The sequence below is a fragment of the Glycine max genome, chromosome 14 (assembly GCF_000004515.6).
Source record: "Glycine max cultivar Williams 82 chromosome 14, Glycine_max_v4.0, whole genome shotgun sequence".
NCBI classification, from domain to species: domain Eukaryota; kingdom Viridiplantae; phylum Streptophyta; class Magnoliopsida; order Fabales; family Fabaceae; genus Glycine; species Glycine max.
In genome coordinates this window covers 12,750,107-12,769,826 of record NC_038250.2, presented here as the reverse complement: position 1 = coordinate 12,769,826, position 19,720 = coordinate 12,750,107, and the positions used below count along the sequence as shown (strand labels likewise).

General features: G+C 35.0%; 1 long non-coding RNA gene and 1 pseudogene across 1 annotated transcript; both read left to right on the top strand.

Moving 5' to 3' along the window:
* The first annotated feature begins 291 nt into the window (after positions 1 to 291).
* Positions 292 to 3,015, top strand: LOC121173415 (uncharacterized). Its single transcript, XR_005888250.1, has 3 exons — positions 292 to 1,485; positions 2,349 to 2,442; positions 2,637 to 3,015. It is a non-coding gene; the product is annotated as an uncharacterized lncRNA (long non-coding RNA).
* A 7,197-nt stretch (positions 3,016 to 10,212) lies between these two features.
* Positions 10,213 to 19,226, top strand: LOC102670524 (class V chitinase CHIT5-like; annotated as a pseudogene).
* Positions 19,227 to 19,720: the final 494 nt, after the last annotated feature.

The window sequence follows — 19,720 nt, the reverse complement described above, 5'->3', positions numbered from 1 at the left end:
ATATTTAGATTTAAATTTACTTTATTATCACCAAAATAATTATTGTAAATAATAGGGTGATAGTGGTGCATGATGATTAAATTCTAAGAAAATTATAATCCTCTATTTTCATCAACATAAGGTCTCTAATCAATTAATCTAATTTAAATTTTATAAATAAGACTATGTGGATTACTTCTTGGATTTCTTTGGTGCTCTGCTATAGAATTTTTTCGTTTAGACATCATATGTAGCCAAAGGAAGCAAATACTGGACAAACATAAATTATAATACTCACTGGGCTGGCTATTATGCTATAACACTGGGTGCGCAACTGATACTTTTTCTCGAGGACCCTAGACATTTTACAAAGAGCAAGGGACATTGGTCAAATTCTTCATTTCCAATTTCACCAAAAATATTGTTAATGCATTTGATCCTCAAGAGCAACAACCAAGAAAACACAAATACACTACATTCACAAGAAAATAGTTTCTCAATACATTTATGAAACTCACTTGGGCCAACCTCTCCTCCCTCCGAGCAATTTTCCTTTTCTCTGCTAGCCTTGTTCTTAGTACTTTTAGCCTCAAATTGATCGGGTAAGGTCTTCTCCCTTGCCTTCTCAGCTTTGGCCTTGTGTATGCTCTCCACTAAAACCCTCTTGTTCTTGAAAATGTTACCCTTAATGATGTAGGACTGTGTTGTAACCACATGCTGAAAAGAATTCAAGTGTTGAAAGAGTTCAAGTAAAAACCAATTGTATTTTTTTTCAAATTAAAATCAGTTTCCATCTCTTCTTTGTCTTTTTGGGTTCACTCTCACCCTCACCACTCTCAATTGCGGCGTTGCTCACTCCCTTCCTTCTAGTTTCTTCTCTTCTCCCTTCTCACACAACACACAAAAACGATGCCGTATTGGGAAGCGATTCAACCACGCAGCCCTAACAGTACCCACGACGTGTAGAGCGAATAGCCTCCTCTTTGCTCCTCGTGATCTTCCTCAGTGCGATTACTCTTCAATTTCTTCAATATTCCTTCTTCCTCCTCCAATGAAGGTGTGTTAGAGTTTTTGATTTCGATCTCCCAGGAGGAGGAAGAGAAGCACAATGGACGAATCGTTAACGGCAACAACATTGTTGGACTCAGAGAGAAACATGTGGTGGTGGTGCAGCCATGTTGTAGGTTAAGTAGTTGATGGCAATTGTCTCGGACCTGGAGAACTTGATGCGCTGCTTCTGCGTTTGAGATAGCCACCATATGGAGGAACCCCATGCGGTGGTGCAAAACGCCACTGCATTGCTTCGCTAAGCCTCTGTGTGTGAGCTGCTCCATGATGTTCATGTTGCCTATTAGGGGTAGGCCTTTTGACCTTGGTGGATATGACACCATTTTTCTACAGATTCGGGATGCTATGCAAAGCAACAATAGTGTCAATAGGATTGTGAACAAGAGGGTTTCGCGGAACGGTTCCAGTGCGATTTTCAGTTTCAGGAGTAAATTCATGGTGGGTTTTTTATTTTTTATTTTTTGGTTCTCTAGCTGGCATTCGAATTGGTGATATATGGTATCTTTATGTGTTCCAGCCAGTCGTTCATTATGTTATGGTGTTTACTAAAATGTTTGATAAAGGAATAGGTATTGAACATAATCTGTGATATAACCTGTTTTGTTTTAAGCAGACAAGACTACCACTGTTCTTTGTGGTTCCAAGAGGCATGGAGAAGCTGGTAGACTACATTAAAACGAGATACCATAATAAGCCCATGTATATTATAGAAAATTGTGTGTGAACATTGATTACATAATTACAAAACAATTTATGTTTTCCATTTCTGCTACTCACAAATAATTTTAAAAATGTCATTGTCATGTAATTTTTAATTTTATTTCTCATTTTCAAATGTTTGTATAGGAAAGAGAGCAACTTTGAAAATAGAAACAAAGAAAAGGGAGTAGTATTTTTATGATTTTTAGTGAAAATATGAAATGAAAACAAGAAAAGAGTTTCCAAAATCTCATTTTCTCCCATATGTCTTAACACGGTGTTGCTTGATCACTTAATAGTGATCATTTTATCTTGAAATAGGAGACCAAGAATAATGACTATGGAAGGTCTCTTTTTGTTATGTATGTTTGGCTTTGGCTATTGAGAAATGAGTTAATTAACAAATTTTAGATTGCTACATAAAATTTGTTTCAGGATATTCTCCACCAGTGAAGCCAGATGTGACAGTACATGATTTACTACAAGATTTCAAACAAATAGATTACCATAAATCCTACTTTGCAGCTTTGTTTAGATCCTACAAGGTTTTTTTTTCAATAATCACTTTGTTTGTTGACAAAGGGTAATTTTATTATGCGCAGGAAAGGTGCAGATGCAAGAGGATACATGATATGGTCATTGTTGGACAACTTTGAATGCAATATGAAAGGAGAACTGTCTTAAGCACAACTAAAAGTACTTTAAATTTTATTACTCTACTAGCATGTTTCTCCTTAGAAATTTTAGTCCCAATTGTGTGATTAGGGTTGGACCTATGTAGGATTGAGGGAGTTAATGCAAATTAGTTTCTTTTCGATTAGTTTGAGGTTCAATTTAGGGTGAGAATGACTAGGCTTAAAGACATTGTTTACTTGTGAATTGTGATGCAGCTTTTCTGATCTTCAAAAGCCAGCCACAAGGAGAGCTTGATGGAAAAGCATGCGCGGCTATTGGACAGAGTAGTCTCATGGCTCTCTATAATACAATGTTCAGCCAGGTTGGCACAAAACTAATTAAGTTGCATATTCATTATCATCACAACTTTCAAGGGATTCTAGCTTCAAAAAACAACTTGCAGACACGGTGAACTCATTGTTAGATTTAAGGGTTATCCCCATTTTCAATGAAAATAATGTTGTTAGTGTAATAATTTGGTCTGTAAATGCACCACTTTTGGTGTTAACTAAGTTTCAAACCCATGACATACAAGATATTTGAATATGCACAAGCCACTAGATCATTGAAAGTTTTTTGATATATGTATTTGTTTTTTACATCTTATATCCTTATTCTGTTCATCTTTACAATTTATAGAATTTTGATTTACTTTATGCATGAATATATTTTGAAAATTTTTATTCTATGCATATATATATGAAATCAAATGTATAATATTATGTTTCAATTATGAAATTATATATGAGAATTTTATTCATCATTGTATTATATCTTGATCTTGCAATACATAATATGGTTTATTCTCATTTGATTAAGTTTTATGTTTAAGTGATCTTTATAATTTTGATTAATTATGGATTAGCCACAGCATCTATAATTTGATTAAAATTATATATTAAGTTGTTTAAAGATCATATAAGAAATTAGACATAATATTTTGATTAACTGTACTTTATATAATGAATTTTATCCTACATGAATTTTTATTATATTTGTATAATTAATTGAGATAAAATGACATTATTTTTCATGGTTTACCCACATGGATCATGAGGTATGTATAATTTGTCAATTTTATCATAAAGTAAATATTTGTGATAAAAAATTAAATTATTTTCATGTTATACCCGTAAAACATGAATTTGAGTATGTAATTTAATTATTCTATCATAAGGTTTAATTGTTTCTTATTAAATTAAAAATTTAGCCCACATGCAATTTTTATGTCACAAGATTCAATTTTCTGCTATGTCTACATTGGTAAAAGATACAATAAGATTAATATGCCTCAAAATTTGACATAAGTCTTTGGATTTTGCAACTTCTCAAACTGTTAGTTTTTCTGATATTCAATGTGATGTTCCCGAACTCAAAGGAGATAACTATAAGATATGGAAGAAGAGAATTCGTCTGCGATTGGGGTGGATGAACATAGACTATGCTATAAGGAATAACGAACCACCTGCAATCATTAATGAAAGTAGTTCACTGATGTTTCGCTATATGAGTGGTGGGAGTTATCCAACCGGTTCAACATGATGTTCATTAAGACCAATATCTTGGTTGGAATACGTGGTTCTGTCGACCAACATGAAAAGGTTCGAGACTTGCTTAAGGCCATTGATGACTAGCTCATCACTTCAGATAATTCTTTAACAAGCACCCTAATCATGAAGTTCTCCTCTCTTCAGCTCACCGGTGTGAAAGGTGTGCGTGAGTACATAATGCAAATGCGAGATATTTCAACTAAACTTAAGAAACTGGAGGTTGATATGTCTGAGTCCTTCCTGGTGCACTTCATTTTGAACACCCTTCCGCGGGAATATGGGTCATTTAAGATTTCCTACAACACACATAAGGACACATGGTCTATCAATGAATTAATGACCATGTGTGTTCAGGAAGAAGAAAGGCTTGTAATGGAGATGAGTGAGAGTGCATTGTTGACAACTGCTTATGGGAAGAACAAAGCAGCTAAGTCTCAAGCTAATCAGAAAGGGAATGGTAAAATACCACCTCAAGCTGATATTAAGAAGGTGACAAAGTGTTTCTTTTGCAAGAAGAAGGGATACATGAAGAAGAATTGCCCCAAATTCCAGAAATGGCTTATGAAGAAAGGTAAATCAATCTCAATAGTATGATATGAATCTATTATGGTTTGTATTAATATTAACACCTGGTAGATTGATTCTGGATCTACTATCCATATTACAAATTCTTTATATGGTATGCAAAACCTAAGGAAACTAGTGGGAAGTGAGCAAAACATTTTATCAAGCAATAAGCTAGGCTCACTTGTGGAGGCTATTGGAACTTGTATTTTAACTTTAAGTAGTGGCTTTATTTTGAAATTAGAAAGGACCTTTTATGTACCAAGTTTTTCTCGAAACTTGATTTTTGTTTCTAGAATCGTACCTTTTGGATATTCCTTTAATTTTAAAGACACATCATTTGAATTATTTTATAATTCTGAATGTGTTGGGAATTGTATATTGTCTTATGGTCTTTATCTTCTTGGTTTACAAAATTATGTCACTTATAGTTCAATGCATGTTCAAACTGGTATTAAAAGGTGTAATATTAATGAGAATTCCTCTATGTTATGGCACCGAAGATTAGGACATATCTCCATTGAGAGGATTAAAAGGTTAGTGAAAGATGGGATACTCAATACTCTAGATTTTACTGACTTTAAGACTTGTGTGGACTGTATTAAGGGTAAGCAGACCAACATGTCTAAGAAAGGTGCTAACAGGAGTTCAAGCATATTAGAAATAATTCATACTGATATTTGTTGTCCAGATATGGATGCACGTGGTCAGAAAATATTTTATCACCTTTATAGATGATTATTCACGATATATGAATGTTTATTTGGTTTATAACAAAAATGAAGCATTGGATGCCTTCAAAGTCTTTAAGGCATAAGTTGAGAACTAATGTGGCAAGCAAATAAAAATAGTGAGATTAGATAGAGCTGGAGAATATTATGGTAGATATACTAAGAATGGACAAGCACATGGTCCTTTTGCAAAGTTTCTTCAAGAACATGAGATTGTTGCCCAATTCACTATGCCTGGTTCTCCAAATTAGAATGGTATGGCAGAAAGAAGGAACCAACATTATTGGACATGGTACGGAGTATGCTTAGCAACTCCAATCTTCCTAAATCTTTGTGGGCTGAAGCACTAAAGACGGTGGTGTATATATTAAACTGTGTTCCAAGTAAGGCTGTCCCAAAGACACATTTTGAGTTGTTTAAAGGTCAGAAACTGAGTTTGAAACAATATGCGCGTTTGGGGTTTTTCTTTTAAGGTGAGAATATATTACCTACAAGAGAAGAAAGTTGACCCAAGGACTATTAGTGGGTATTTCATTGGATATGTTGAAAGGTCTAAAGGTTATAGGTTTTACCATCCGTATCATATTACTAGGATTATGGAATCAAGAAATGCCAAGTTTCTTGAAAATGACTTGTTCAGTGGGAGTAATCAATTGAGGAACTTAGGTTCTGAAATTGATTATATAGAGTCTCAACCTTCCACATTAAGTGAAAGATTTATTGTAATTCATACCCCTCAAGTTCAAAGGGATGATGAACAACACATGATTGGCATTCCACAACCTGTTGCTGATAATCCAGTAGATCAAGTTGATCATCAAATTCCTGAAAATGATGAATAACCAGTTGAACAACATGATCCCCAAGAAAATGTTGATCCAACATTAAGGTCTACTAGAGTAAGAAAATCAACTATTCATAGTGATTATATTGTATATTTGCAAGAATCTGACTATAATATTAGAGCTAAAAATGATCCCGAAACTTTTGATCAAGCTATGAGTTGTAAAGTGTCAAATTTATGGTATGATGCCATGAAGGATGAGATGAATTCCATGCAAAGTAACAAAGTTTGGAACCTTGTAGAGTTGCCTAATGGGGCAAAGGCCATTGGTTGTAAATGGGTCTTTAAGGCCAAAAGGGATTCATTAGGCAACATTGAGAGATACAAGGCAAGACTCGTTGCTAAGGGATTTACTCAAAAAGAAGGAATCAACAACACATAGAATTTTTCTCCTGTATCTAAGAAAGATTCTCTCTATATTATCTTGGCATTAGTTGCTCATTTCAACCTTGAGTTGCAACAAATAGATGTGAAAACAACATTTCTTAATGGTGATTTAGAGGAGGAGGTTTATATGAAACAACCTGAAGGTTTCTCCTCTAGTAGTGGTGAGCATTTGGTTTGCAAGCTTAATAAATCTATATATGGTTTGAAACAAGCCTTCAGATAGTGGTACCCTAAGTTTCATGGGATAATTTCTTCATTTGGTTTTGACGAAAACCCCATGGATCAATGCATATACCACAAGGTCAATGAGAATAAAATATGTTTTTTTGTTTTATATGTAGATGATATTTTACTTGCAGCCAATGATCAGGGTTTGCTACATGAGGTGAAACAACTTATCTCTAAGAATTTTGACATGAAGGATATGGGTGATCCATCTTATGTCATCGGCATTAAGATTCATAGAGATAGAGTTCAAGGTATTTTAGGTCTATCACAGGAAACCTATATTAACAAAATTTTATAGAGATTTCAGATAAAAGATTGTTCATCAAGTGTTGCTCCCATTATGAAGGGTGATAGATTTAATTTGAACCAATGCCCAAAGAATGACTTTGAGAGGGAACAGATGAAAAACATTCCATATGCTTCAGTTGTTGGAAGCCTCATGTATGCTCAAGTGTGCACAAGGCCTGACATTGCTTTTGCAGTTGGAATGTTAGGAAGATATCAGAGTAATCCAGGTATTGACCACTGGAGAGCTGCTAAGAAAGTGATGAGGTACCTTCAAGGGACCAAAGATTACATGCTTATGTATAGACAAACAGAAAATCTAGATGTGATTGATTATTCAGACTCAGACTTTGCTGGCTGTGTTGACTTTCACAAATCAACATCTGGGTACATTTTCATGATGGCTGGTGGATCGAGCTATTTCGTGGAGGAGTGTTAAGCAGACTTTGACTGCTACTTCTATCATGGAAGTTGAGTTTGTCTCTTATTTTGGGGCTACATCACATGGTGTATGGCTTAAGAGTTTCATTTCTGGGTTGAAGATAGTTGATACTATTTCAAGGCCTATGAGAATTTTCTTTGATAACTCAGCTGTTGTCTTTATGGCTAAGAATAACAAAAGTAGAATTCGAAGTAAGCTCATCGATATTAAGTACTTAGCCATTAGAAAAAAAGTAAAAGACAAGAAAGTGATCATTGAAATTATAAGCATTGAGTTGATGATCGTTGATCCTTTAACTAAGGGCATGCCACCATTTAAATTCAAGGATCATGTAGAAAGAATGAGACTTGTTTCCACTTTATGATTGTATACATATAGGTTAAAATTGAAACTTTTATATTATGATATTTTCTCATATTCAGGTGCACATTGATTTATTTGAGAAAAAATATGTTTTGGACCAAGAATAAACATTGTGTTTATTCATTAATTTTTACTACCACTTCGAGTATACTGCTTAGGAAATTGAGCATATTGGAATACATGGATGATATTACTCGTTATAAGAGGAACTATCACTATAATTCATGTATTCATTTCTTAAGAAGATTGAGCATTGACTTATTTTAATCATTAAGTCAAAACATTTGGACCAAGTGGGAGAATGCAATAATTTGGTCTGTACGTTTTGGAAAATGAAAAACTCCATTAGTTTTGGAATTGAGAAGCCAAATTGAATGGCTACTAATGGGTGGTAATGACCAATAATGAATGATAATGGCTACTAAATGCATTCTTGATGGTAGAATGCCTATATATAACACATGCATTTGGTCCCTGAGCTCACCTCTTCCAATTTCCTCTGACACACCATTTATAGACAGAGAGTGAGAGTTTGAAAAATCCAAAACAAGACAGCTCTTTCATGGCAATGACTAGAGGTATAATTTGATTCTTATTTTTCCGCATTTTGTTAATGACATGTGTTTCGTCTTGTAGTTTATAACATCACAGGTTAAAATTTTTAGTATAACAGTTAATTCTAGGAAAGCACCATATCAGGTATGCTGGTTTTTCTTCAACTATTTCATTTGAATTATCTCTATTTATTTATTTCAAAATTGTTTAATTTTGCTTTCGATGACCATCTTTCCTATGTTTGTTGAGATGATATGATCAAAATGTTTTAGTCTAAACTCTTTTATGTTACACCAACAATATGTTAATTTGGTTAACATAAACAAAACAAGTCATGCTCCACTAGGTGGGTTTGGCTACATGGTTGGTGACTTTGTAATATCTAATATGTAGTTATCATAAATTGTAAGTGTTGCGTGCAGGATTCTTCCCGTATTTTCTGGGATAGTAGAATTATTGTGGGCTGGAAAATAAGTAGAAATGGTTGGTGCTTGTGAAACAAAATATTTTTTTAAAATAATGTAAAAATAACCTTTACAACATTGGTTCTAGTAGAAATCGATGTTGTAAAACACTTTTCTTGATGAGCACCATAAAAATAATATGTAGACAAGAGAGTCCAAATAACTTCCAATTATAAAAACTTGGTTATTTCTTGAGCACCATGAGTAATCAATTAATTTAAATTTCAAACGAGTATGTGTGTTAGGTTTTCTAATTTTTTCTTCATAGCTTGATTATGTTTCTTTTTTAAGTTACCATTCTTTATGGATTTTTCTCATTGTCATGTCTATCTCTTTGTTTTATTGTAACTTAACTATTTTGATAACAGAGTAGGGTCAGTTTGTTCATTGTTGGAGATATTATTGCTTTCTTTAATTTGGGTACCGTATACTACAGTAGCGTCACTGTTTTCGTTTGACGAATTCCACTCAAGAAAAAAAAATCTATTTAGGATATTTTAGAGATCATGAATCTGTCTCCGGACTGCAACATCAGTGGTCATACAACAAATAATGCACCAACTGAAGCTTACACCATAAAAAAATACATGTGTTCTTGCAAACCATTTAGTGCCCAATGAGTAAGTGGGTTTGACATTTCTTAAGAGTGGAGGTGGTGAAAGTATATATATGCCAAAAATATCGGGTTTCAAAATATAAATAAGTTGTTGATTCGAGTAAGATTTGGATCTCTTAATATGTTTTTATATTTGAGCTGATTTGGTGAAGATTAATTATTAATAAACACGGTAAACATTTCATGTTAGCAATATGATTATAGAATTATATAAAATGTTTTTTCAGTGAAAATTATTATTTTAATCTTGAAAATTATTAATTTAATTCTCATGACTAAAGTTTTCAGTTGCCATGATGACTAAAATGAAAAGTAATACCAATAAAATATAATTTTATATGTAAATTTTGTCAATTATTTGTCACGAGCAGCACCTTTTTCACACACTGGAGGAGACAATTTCTGGTACATACGCACTTAAATTCTCGAATGTAATAGCCAAACGACTTGAACAAGATTGACACTATCGAAGCAAACCTCGTGGGGTGCAGACCTTTTTCATTCTAGACGGTTGACCTTTATAATATTGGTTACCTTGTCCAATTTTGTTTCCTTGTGCTTGATTTATTCCCCATATTAAATATACTTAGGTGCAAGATTCAATTCAAACTTAAACAAATCCACTCCTCATAAGAGTTTGAACGCAACATTTCAACGCCACCGAAAATATAAATACCCACCATATATATACAATATCATGTCGATGAAGCCCACAAGTTGAAATATAAATACACATTCAATTAAGCACTTCTTATGATAAACATGCCCCTCAAAAGACTCATCATCACTTCCCTTTGGGTTCTATTCATGAGTACCCATTCTCTTGCTAGTGTTGAGTCTTCCGATTCGAAATATGCACAAAACATTAGAAGTGTTAGAGCTGCGTATTGGCCTGCGAGTGATGACCTTTCACCTTCTTCCATTGACACAAAATACTTCACTCACATCTATTATGACTTTATCCAACAAGACCCTCAACTTTTTCACCTTAGTGTCACGGAATTTGATGAAAAATGGATACCAAAATTCATCAATGGGCTTCGCTACTGTTACCCGCCGGTGAAAACTCTCTTGTCAATTAGAGGAGGTAGCAGCAACTCTACCGCGTTCTCCTTCATGGCTAGCAACAAACACACCCGAAAAGTGTTCATAAACTCCAAGCCATTTGCAACTTTTTGGATTGGGCAAGTCCAATGTGCTTTGATTACCATGGGACCTGGGACAATTTTATGGGCAAATGCTGCATTGTATGATCTAAAGTCCAACATAAGTACCTAGTATGGGATCAGGTCTTGGATCGAATCGGGAGTGCCCACCCAAAAGTTGGTTATGGGTTTACCGTTATACGGTCGGGCATGGGCACTTTGAGACCCAAATGTTCATGGGGTTGAGGCAAAAGCGGTTGGGGAAGCCACTGATATGAATGGTACTATGGACTATGATGAAATCTTGGTGTTTAACAAAGAGAACATAGCTACTGTTGTGTATGATGATGTAGCTGTGGCTTTCTACTCTTATGCGGGTACAACTTGGATCGGGTTTGATGATGGACCATCCATAAAGAAGAAGGTTTAGTTTGCAAGGTTTACGGGCTTGAAGGGCTATTTCTTTTGGGCTGTTGGGAAAGATAAGGATTGGACTATCTCAAGACAAGGTAAACCACTCATACTTGTTTACTTGTTCAGTTTTTTGTTACTGGTTAGTCAATTAATCAAATTAATTCCTTAAAAAAATAGTGTATACTTTTTTTTAAATAAAATATCTTTCTAGTTTTTGCAACTATAATTTTTTATTTTAGTTTTAATTGTTTGTGTGTGTTGATTTTGGTGTTATGAAATTAAAAAAATAAGAAAAATAGTTTCACAACTTAATAATCAATAATGATTTAATGTAGATTAATTAGTTATGTTACATTACATATATTTTCCTCAAAATGATTATTAACATATGATATGGTCAAATGTATGACATGTTGTTGTTATGTGGTGATAGAGATGTATATTTTTTAAAAACTATAACTTTTACGGAAATTGTTCTTACCAAAATCCGGAATCATAACACGTTAGGGTGGACGTGATTGAGTGAGGTCCCAAACTTCACACGTTGGTTAGGAGAGGTGCCTTTGACAGGAGGGGGGACCTGCGAAACAAAGGACTCCGACGCTCAAGTAAGAATATGAGTGAGGAAAGTAAAACAAGTATATACTTAAGTAAAGCTCGTATGAGCGAGAAAGAGAGAGGCACAAGCTTGTTGCTCATATATTGAGTGTGTGATTAATTGTTTGTGTAGAGGGGTTTGATGGAACCAACATTTATATTAGTTGAGCATGGTTGCTGGTCCTTGTTTGTAGGGGCTGTTGTAGCCTTTGTAGATAATTTCCGGCTTGTAGATAATAGCTGGGAGCTTATAGATAATGTTAAAGATAAAAATTTGCTTATAGATAAAAGGTAGAAGATAATTGTACCTTGTAGATAATGTGTAGGCTCATAGATAATTAAATACCTGTCAATAGATAAGATATTCAAATACATTTGAATATTAGTAGGCTAGAGATAACCTGTTTGTTGGGGAGTCCGGCTGCTAAGGGCCAGGCATCTGCACTCCTGTAGCAAGGCTAGCGTAGAGGATTGACACGTGTCTCTGAGTGTCATGTAGGTCCTAGACAGTACATAAGCCCCCCAAGCTCTAAGCCAGCTTGTAGGCGAAAGAGGTTGTCCAGTGTTGAAAGAGATTGTCCCGTGGTGAGAGAGTCTGTTTGATATCTGGGGTAGTATTCTTGACAAGTAGAGGGTGATGAGTTTGTTGAGCCCCTAAGTATGGACGAATATTGTCTGGTGTCGAGTGTGGTAACCTCGACGAGTGTGAGAAAATTGCAGGTCGATGTGGTTTGCCAGGCCCCTGAGCCTGGACAAGTGTTGTCTGGGCTACTTCTGTCAAGCTGTCCGTGATGGACATGTCTTTGGTGTGTCAGGTAAGGTAAGTCATCGGATTTGATAACTCTGCCCTTTTCTGACCGTTGGAGACATTGAAGATAGACGTTACATCCGTCTATTGCAACAGGCGGTTGTGGTGCACGTGTAGTACTCTTGCATACGTATCACTCATGAAGTGGGCACGTATTGGAGTTGAAGTTAGTGCGTGAGTGACGGAGCATCGTGGTGCAAAATTTTAGGGCACCTCTTCAGCTCCCGCCAATTACTGAAGAGTCCATCTCCCCTTTAAATGGAGTGGACATTTGATTTCGGGTCACTGTTCATTGTCTTCTTGCTTCCTTGCTTTCTTCTTTTCGGTTTCCCTTTCTTCTTCATTTGGTTTTTGAAGGTACTTCCATCCACCATAATGTATTCCTTTCCGTTTAATTCCGCCATCAGTCTAGGTGGCAGTGATTCTGGGGGATCGATTGAGCAACCCATCATGGATCGAGAGGTCATCTCGATAGGTGGTTCCTCGTCTAAGGATACTTGTTGAGGTGCCTCCGATAGCAAGTCCTCCTCTCCGGAAAGGGTGAGGGCCTTGTGTCGTGCAGGTGGGGGCGCTTCTTGCCCTTGTGGAAGGGCGCGACCTTTTGTTGCTGTCAAGTAGCTTGTCCCGGTTATTGTGATCCTCTCCCCTTCTCCTTTCAGGGGTGTGAGGAGAGGTAGTGGAGGCAGAGATGTGAGGGCATCTCCCCACGTGCAGCGTAGCCTGTGTGCTAGGTTGTCATCATCCACCCCGGTCGTTGCTGGCTATGAGTGGGTGAGGGACAACATTATGAAATATAAGTACTCTCTGACCTCAATGAAAAGTGTTGATGCGCTTCAACGCCAGGATAAACTGGCAAACACTGAGGACTTCTGCAAGTTGATCATTCAGGCTTGTAGGAGTGACAACTTCTCATTCTTGAGGGTGGTGCCTGGTCGTTCGCCTTTCTTTTTCATGTATGAAGTATCAAGAGTATCAAACAAAAGACCTTGAAATCTGGAAATGTAAAGAAGACGTTGAAGTCTTAACAAAAGACATTGAAGTCTTTGAAATGTAAAGAAGACTGTCTTGACAAAAGACTCTGATAGTCTTTGAAAAGTAAAGAAGACTTTGATAGTCTTGACAAAAGACTCTGATAGTCTTGGAAAAGTAAAGATGACTTTGATAGTTTTGACAAAAGACTCTGATAGTCTTGGAAAAGTAAAGAAGAGAAAAGACTCTGATAGTCTTTGAAAAGTAAAGAAGACTTTGATAGTCTTGACAAAAGACTCTGATAGTCTTGGAAAAGTAAAGAAGACTTTGATAGTTTTGACAAAATAATCTGATAGTCTTGGAAAAGTAAAGAAGACAAAAGACTCTGATAGTCTTGGAAAAGTAAAAAAGACTTTGATAGCCTTGACAAAAGACTCTGATAGTCTTCGAAAACTAAAGAAGATTTTTCTGATAATCTTGGAAAAGTAAAGAAGACTTTGATAGTCTTGACAAAAGACTCTGATAGTCTTTGAAAAGTAAAGAAGATTTTGATAGTCTTGACAAAAGACTCTGATAGTCTTGGAAAAGGACTTTGATAGTCTTGACAAAAGACTCTGATAGTCATTGAAACCTTTCACTAAAACGTGAACACACTTAGCAAAGAAACAAACCCCCAAACCGATCAGATTAACATACATTTTTTTTAAGAAAAACAATGTGACTAAAGGGAAATGAAAGCATGCAGACAGAATTTCTCATAACCAAAATGAGATTTAAGACATTAGTATTTCGTTTCTAAAAGAACATTAGAAGAAACACTAGGTTTCCGACCAAATAGAGGAAAACTGCTCAAGGTGTATAAAGTCTCACACAGGCAAGTGTTTCATCTTAATTCCAAACCACAGATATGTTATGAATTGACTTTGAAAGTCATTTCCCATCAAATCAAAGATAACATGCATAATCATTATGGATCAATAGGACTTTATAAGATCAGATTTTGATAGGAAATTTGGCTTTGGTTGTTCTGGCCTTTCCCTTTTCTCTTCCCCTTTGTTTGGTGTAGGACAAGAGAGCGGAACCCAAGATTTGGTTAGTAATTTAAACGGACAATCATTTCCTATCCCCTCATGTCTTAACCAAGTTACTATTGCTCTTCTCTTTTTTTTTTCTTTCCAACAATTCTGCACATTGTTCAGACATTGTCTGGTCCAAAGAACTTGTTTTTCTTTTCTATTTTCCTTTTCTCTTCTCTATCTCTGATTGATTAATTATTTTTCTTTCTTTTTTCTTTCTTTTGCTTCCTTTCCTTTTTGTTTTTGTTCAGTGTGTTTTTTCTTTTGCTTTTTTTCTTTTTTTCGTTTTGACGAAAACCTCTAAACCAAGATAATCGAAGCTTTGCTTGGAAGACTCTCTTGCTTTCTCATCCTAAGGTAAGGTTGGAAATTTCCATCCTAGTTCAAGGTTATGGAAAAAAAAATTGATGTTTGGCTCAAAAGGCCTGCAAATGGCAGGACATAATGTATGTCAAGATATCTGTTTAGCCAAATGGATCAAAAAGATGGGGATGCCCAAATCATTTCCACGAAATGCATATCATGATAATTAGAAATTCATACAAAATTTAATCATAGGACACATCCATGAGGACACTCAAATATAAGGCTTTGTGGAAATGCAAACACTAAGGCTTATGGTTCATTTCCACATTCAAGCCGAACCAGTGTTTCAACAATTGCTCTTTTATCAAGTCACACAAAACATCCGAGTCCATTTTGGCATTCAGGAAAGTCTTTCGTTGTTTTCACCCTCTAGGTGCACATTTCTTTTTTTTTTTCAAAAAAACATTTCGTGTTTCAATCCGTGATTTTTCCCAAGAAAACTGGCGATCACTTTTTTTTTTTTTCAAAAGCATGTTAGTTTTAGTTTTTCTTTATAGAAAAAGTTTGTAATCTAGGCAAAGTTGTTACCTAAGATTACACTTATCAAAGGAACAAAAGGCGCGTGGACAAAAAGAAACCATATACAAGATTCCTGTTTTTTTGTTTATTTTTCTTGCTTCAAACAAACCATCACAATGAAATAACACGACAACATGCTGGAAGCGTTAAACTAGAGACGAGTTCCATCACAATGAAATAATACGTCAACATACTGGAAGCGATAAACTATCACAATGAGATAACAAATAAATACCGAAAGCGATAAAATAAAGGCAAGTTCCATCACAATGAGATAATAAACAAATTCTGAAAGCGATAAAAACAAAATAAAGACGAGTTCACAGTTTTAAGCGATCCCGGCCAAATGACTCAGCCTCCTCAAAGGAAGAAGGCCATCACATCGCCTATGTCATCATCTTCCTGAGCTCCATCTTCATCTTCGGGGATCCCTGCGGGTCCTGCCCCTGCCTGAAAATTAGGCCTATCTCTAGGCCATGCAACTGTGGCATTGAACTGCTCGGGAGTAGGTCACGAGTAAGGACTGTGATCCTAGCTCTACTGATGCAGGGTGTACTGGTAAAAGCTCTCATTCAACTGCACCTGACCCCTATGATTGGCCGCCTGCTGGTCGGCCACATGCTGCATATAGAGTTCCATCCTCTGCATGTAAGCAAAGATGGACTCTAGGGATGGTGGTTGCTATAGAGGGGGCGGTAGTGCATCTGCGGCTGGCTGCTGATGGTCCTGCCCCCTGCTGTTGTGCCTACCTTGGAATGCAATACTTTTCTATGAAGGTCCTGTTAATGGGAGGTCGGATAAGCTTTGTGGGGGTAATCGACACCCCATAGAATTGGCAGAGACCCGTGATTAAGGCCGAAAACCCCAGTGCTTTGTTGGACTTTTCCAGGTCCAATGGGTGTCTTGGAGGTTCGATCCTTGCAAATTGGTAAATGGCGTCCGAGATTAGCTGGGCCACATTAATACTAACCTGAGTTAAGATGGCGTAGACCAGTTGGCACTTCGACAGGGGAAGATCAAAATTATGATCACCAGGGAGGATGTTGTTGAGGAGCAGCGTCATCCAGATCTGTGTCAGGGTGGTCATGCTAGTATGCATGATCCACACCCGTCTCTCCATGTCACACGTTGGGCGAAGTCCTACCTCGGAACACATAGTAGCTGGCCGATGGCCTCGTCATCAAACCTCGAAGCCTGGCTCCTTCTTTTGCTAAACTTGCAACGTTACCCCTCCTTTAGGACCAACGGATGCCCCAAGAATTGATTAATGACATCCTCATCAAAGGGGACCCATTGTCCCCACACGCAGGAGCACTTATCCCTGACTCCTTCCTCTATGGGCCATCCGTTACACTACTAGAAAAGTAGCATTTAGCGATCGAAATCAACGACCGAAATAGTTGCATCATGATTAGTGACCGTAGTAGCCACCGAAATGCTTCTGTCGCAATTGCCACTGAAGGTGCGACCGAATTTTTTTCTCGTGACTAACTTACATCAGCGGCCGATTTAGTGACCGAAATGAAGTGTTGCAGAAAATTTCGGTGACTATTTCAGTCGCAAAATATCTAAATCAAAACTAATTTAGCAACCGAACTAGCAACCAAAGTGGACTTGGAGATTGCGACCGAATGAAGTTCGGTCGCTAGTTTATGATGATAGCGACCGAATACATTTTCGGTCGCTATATAACAATTTTGAGGTCTGCAACTAAATTTATTATTTTCTAAAATATTTATGAAACTAAATTTTGATTTTATTTTAACTCATAATAAATATAAAATATACTTAAATACATTTTATAGTTCAAAAGTATTGAAATTAATATATTAGTAATATTTTTAAATTAGCAAACAAATAGATATAATATTTTGTATATCATAATAAATATATAATATTTTTATTATACTATGATAATTTTTAATATAATTAAAAGTTTAAAATTTACATTATTTGATTAATATAAATAAATCATGCTTATCATTAGTCTTTAATTTGTGCTTTGTACAAAATAATTGTTTATTTTATATATTTATTTGAATATTATAATAAATCAATACCCTTTTATATCATGAAAATATGTAATAATTAATATAAATAAATCATTCCCCTGATATTTTTTGAAGGTAACACAACCTGTTGGAGCTGTGGAAGCTGATTTAAAATCAAACAAGACTGAGCAAAGCGTAAAGAATGCCAACAAGTCCGAAGTAGACTCAAGCAAGGATAAAAACAAATTTGAGGTAAATTAATCTATTTCTTTTTCACAAAAGTTCCAATATATATTTTTGCTTTTATTTTTCTCTATAGGAAGACAACCTAGATAAAGAGATATGATATGATTAGGCTATGACCAATGATAATGATAAAAAGCCTTTTCCGGAGAAAAGAAATTTGTTGGTTAACCAATATTGATCCTTGTTGGGTACATATTGAGGTAGCTCAAAAGTTCATATTTAGAGTAAATATCTCTATTTCATCCAACTATGTCTTGGTAGCTCAAAAGTTCATAGTTTGTCGTGGTCTATTCCCTTTCTAAATTTGGCTACTTTCACTTTGACGTGGGAAATGACCAGGTCAAGGTGGAAATGGATTGAGTTAAGTTAGGATTTAAGGCTTGAGCCTGTCCTACTTTACAAATCAAAGGTCTGAGCTTTGCCTTGTTTACTTGATATGGACTTTTTTAAGGCTTGGCTTGACCTTTTAAAAGTTTGGCTTAGCTTGGCAGTCTATTTAAATTCCTACTTCGTGGTAAAGGTCTATTGAATTTGAATAAGTAACATATTTCTTAATAGGCTAATGAGTCTACACTTGTATGCAAGCTAGTGAATATAATCCTTTAAATAGGATAACAAGTATATAATTTTAAAGTATTATAGTAATAATTTAATACAACAATAATATTATTATTATGGAATTATTGGTATTTATTTAAATAGGTTGGTCTGTTGAGCCAAAAAGACTTTTTGAATGACTAGAAGACTAACCTTTTTAACCAAATAAGCTTTTAAAAAAAGTCTTGATCTGACCTTTTTAGCAAATAGGCGTGCTAATTGCCTAGTTTTAATTTTAATGACCCAAAAAAAAAATATGTCTAGTCCCTATCTGTGCTGGTTGCAGGTTAAACTAGCAAAGTAGAAAAGCAGAGACAAATTATGTTTGGGTACCCATTTAGTTTTGATATATCCTCTTCATATGATAGTTTGCCAAATACCTCATGACTTTGTTATATACCTTTTATTGGGCTTGGAGACATCACTCTAAATATAGTGGTAAGATCGAATTTAATGTAAGGATCAATGTGCCAGCCAATCATCAGGTAAACTGAAGTATCAAACATAGATATATAGTGGCCCCATTTTAAGGTATATCATTTCAATTGCAAATACTTTTTTGTTCCAATTGTATAGCACTTGACTAGAAACTTGCATGTGGTTCAAATTTTAGTTTGTAGCACTTGTTTTATTGTTCTTTGGATATAACTTATAGTTCTTGAAATCATTAATTATACCTATGCTTTGTCCTTCTAATTTAGGATTGATGGAAAAGAAACATCCGGATAAGATTACACCGGTATTTTCTTTGCACTCGTTAACTTCGCATTTTTAAAATTCATAACTCTTGTTTTGTTTAAAGGTGAAGATTTAACATTCAACATGAGTCTAAAGGTGGGGAACATGAGTTTAGTGGTTGCATTGGAGTAGTATATCAACTTCTTTCAGATAAAGTTCCTAGATGGATGAAAGATACTTTTTTTGTGAGTTTGTATTGTTAAGGCATAATGTTTTGTTATCTTTTGAAGATCAATTCTCATTGTAGTTTAACTAGTAAATTTTTATTCTTTTCTTTTAGCCTATTCTTATTTTTTTCTCTTGTTAAAAATCATAGTAATGTTATATGGTGCAATTTATGGCTTTAGGAGTGTACAAATAGTTGTTAGGGGTAATTTAAAAATTTTCAATTTTTATTATTTTTATAGTGTGATTATTATTGAGATTATTAAATGCATACTATTTTTTATGTCATTTTTTTTATCTTCGTACTATTGGTTTTAATTTTTCTTTTTCATTGTTTCTTTTATTTTTATAACTTACATATTTTTCCAATTTAAATGTTATTTTCCACATGGTAATTAAAAAAACATATGAATGGGAAAGTAGCAGTGAGCATAGCTAGAAAATTTATTATTATTTATAAGTTTGATTATATAATTTAATTGAAAATTATATTTACATTCAATAATTATTAAGAAGATAAAAAAGGTAACAAATGAAAACACAAAAAAAAATATAGAATTTTTTCTTTTAGCGATTCGAACAACATTTATAAACTGAAATTAATTATTAACTAGCGACCGAATTAACAACCGAAAGTAA